At 52.9% G+C, this 2,137-nt stretch overlaps 1 pseudogene; it reads left to right on the top strand.

Moving 5' to 3' along the window:
- Nucleotides 1–1,218: 1,218 nt before the first annotated feature.
- Nucleotides 1,219–2,134, top strand: LOC116548354 (annotated as a pseudogene).
- The last annotated feature ends 3 nt before the right edge of the window (nt 2,135–2,137 follow it).

Below are 2,137 nucleotides of genomic sequence, written 5' to 3'. Positions count from 1 at the left end.
AACACAGTGAGACCCCACCCCTATTAAATTTTTTTCTTTTAAATTAGCTGGACCTGGTGGCACATTCCTGTAGTCGTAGCTACTTGGGAGGTTGAAGTGAGAGGATCCCTTGAAACCAGGAATTCAAGCCTGCAGAGAGCTATGATCGTGCCACTGCATTCCAACCTGGTTGACAGAGACCCTGTCTCAAAAAATAAAATAAAATAAAATAAGGCATTCTAATAAACTTAACCAGGACAATCTGAAATCTTTTATGTTCTTTACAATAAGTCATGGTAAATCAAGACCAGCCAGAACAAAATGGAGAAACCCCATCTCTACTAAAAACACAAAGTTAGTCAGGTATGGTGGCACATACCTGCAATCCCAGCTACTCAGGAGGCTGAGGCAAGAGAATCACTTAAACTTGGGAGGTGGAGGTTTCAGTGAGCTGAGATCGCACCATTGCACTCCAGCCTGGGCAACAAGAGTGAAACTCCATTTCAAAAAAAAAAAAGAGTGTATCTTTTTTTTTTTTTTTTAAAGATGGGGTTTCACCATAATGGCCAGGCTGGTCTCGAACTCCTGACCTCAGGTGATCCACCCACCTTGGCCTCCCAAAGTGCTGGGCTGGCAGGCGTGAGCCGCCGAGCCTGGCCAAAAGAGTGTATCTTTTATAGTGAGTGGAATAAACTAAAAGTTCAGAAAAGTTGGCTGGGCACGGTGGCTCATGCCCGTAATCCTAGGACTCTGGGAGGCCGAGGTGGGTGGATCACCTGAGGTCAGGAGTTCAAGACCAGCCTGGCCATCATGGTGAAACCGCGTCTTTATCAAAAAAGAAAAAAAATTCAGAAAAGTCAAATAGTAAATATTTAATAAAATACTAGCTACATCTTAACATTTAAAGTAAAAGATTTTTGGCTGGGTGCAGTGGCTCATGCCTGTAATCCCAGCAATTTGGGAGGCTGCGGTGGGTGGATTACTTAAAGTCGGAATTTCAAGACCAGTTTGGCTAATATGGTTAAACCTCGTCTCTACTAAAAATACAAAAAATCAGCCTGGCGTCATGGCATGCTCCTGTAGTCCCAGCTACTCAGGAGGCTGAGGCAGTAGAGTTGCTTTAACCCGGGAGGCAGAGGTTGCCAGGAGCCAAGATCACACCACTGCAGTACAGCCTGGGTGACTGAGCAAGACTCTGTCTCGAAAATTAAAAAATAATGATAATAGGGCGGGGTCGGCCGGGTGCGGGGCGGGATCCAGGGCGGGAGCCGGAGCGGGATCTGGGACCCAGAGCCAGGTCCAGAGCGGGACATAGAAGCCGGCGCGGGGCCATGGCGGGGCGCAGGCCGTGCTGGCGGCCGCTGCTGCTGCTGCTGTTCGTGCTGCCCGCGGGCGACGCGTGGGGCGGCCTCTGCTTCCGCCCGGGCCAGACCTGCCACCGGCTCCTGCGCGGGACCCGCTGGCTCCGCGGGGGCGCAGCACATACCCCCAGCCTCATGAGTACCTGTCGCCAGCGGATCTGCCCAAGAGCTGGGACTGGCGCAGTGTGGGTGGTGTCAACTAAGCCAGCACCACCAGGAGCCAGCACATCCCCAGGACTGCGGTTCCTGCTGGGCCCACGCCAGCACCAGCGCCATGGCGGATCGGATCAACATCAAGAGGAAGGGCGCGTGGCCCTCCACCCTCCTGTCTGTGCAGCACATCATCTACTGCAGTGGTGCTGGCTCTGGTGAAGGGGGCAAAGAACTGCCTGTGTGGGAGTACCCCACCGGCAGGGCATCCCCGATGAGACCTGCAACAACTACCAGGCCAAGGACCAGGAGTGTGACAAGTTTAACCAATGTGGGACATGCAGTGAATTCAGAGTGCCATGTCATCGGGGGCGACACCCTCTGGAGAGTGGGAGACTACGGCCCTGTCTCTGGGAGGGAGAAGGTGATGACAGAAATCTACGCAAATGGTTTCATTAGCTGTGGAACAGTGGCAACAGAAAGGTTGGCTAACTACACCGGAGGCGTCTATGCCCAATACCAGGGCACCACCTTCATAAACCATGTCGTTTCCGTGGCTGGGTGGGGTGTCAGCGATGGGACTGAGTACTGGATTGTCCGGAACTCGTGGGGTTAACCCTGGGGCGAGAGAGGCTGGTTGAGGATCG

Source organism: Sapajus apella, unplaced genomic scaffold (genome assembly GCF_009761245.1).
Source record: "Sapajus apella isolate SASKATOON/1434 unplaced genomic scaffold, GSC_monkey_1.0 scaffold10371, whole genome shotgun sequence".
Taxonomy (NCBI): Eukaryota; Metazoa; Chordata; class Mammalia; order Primates; family Cebidae; genus Sapajus; species Sapajus apella.
The sequence above is the reverse complement of the archived record's forward strand: the minus strand, read 5'-3'. Positions and strand labels throughout refer to the sequence as shown.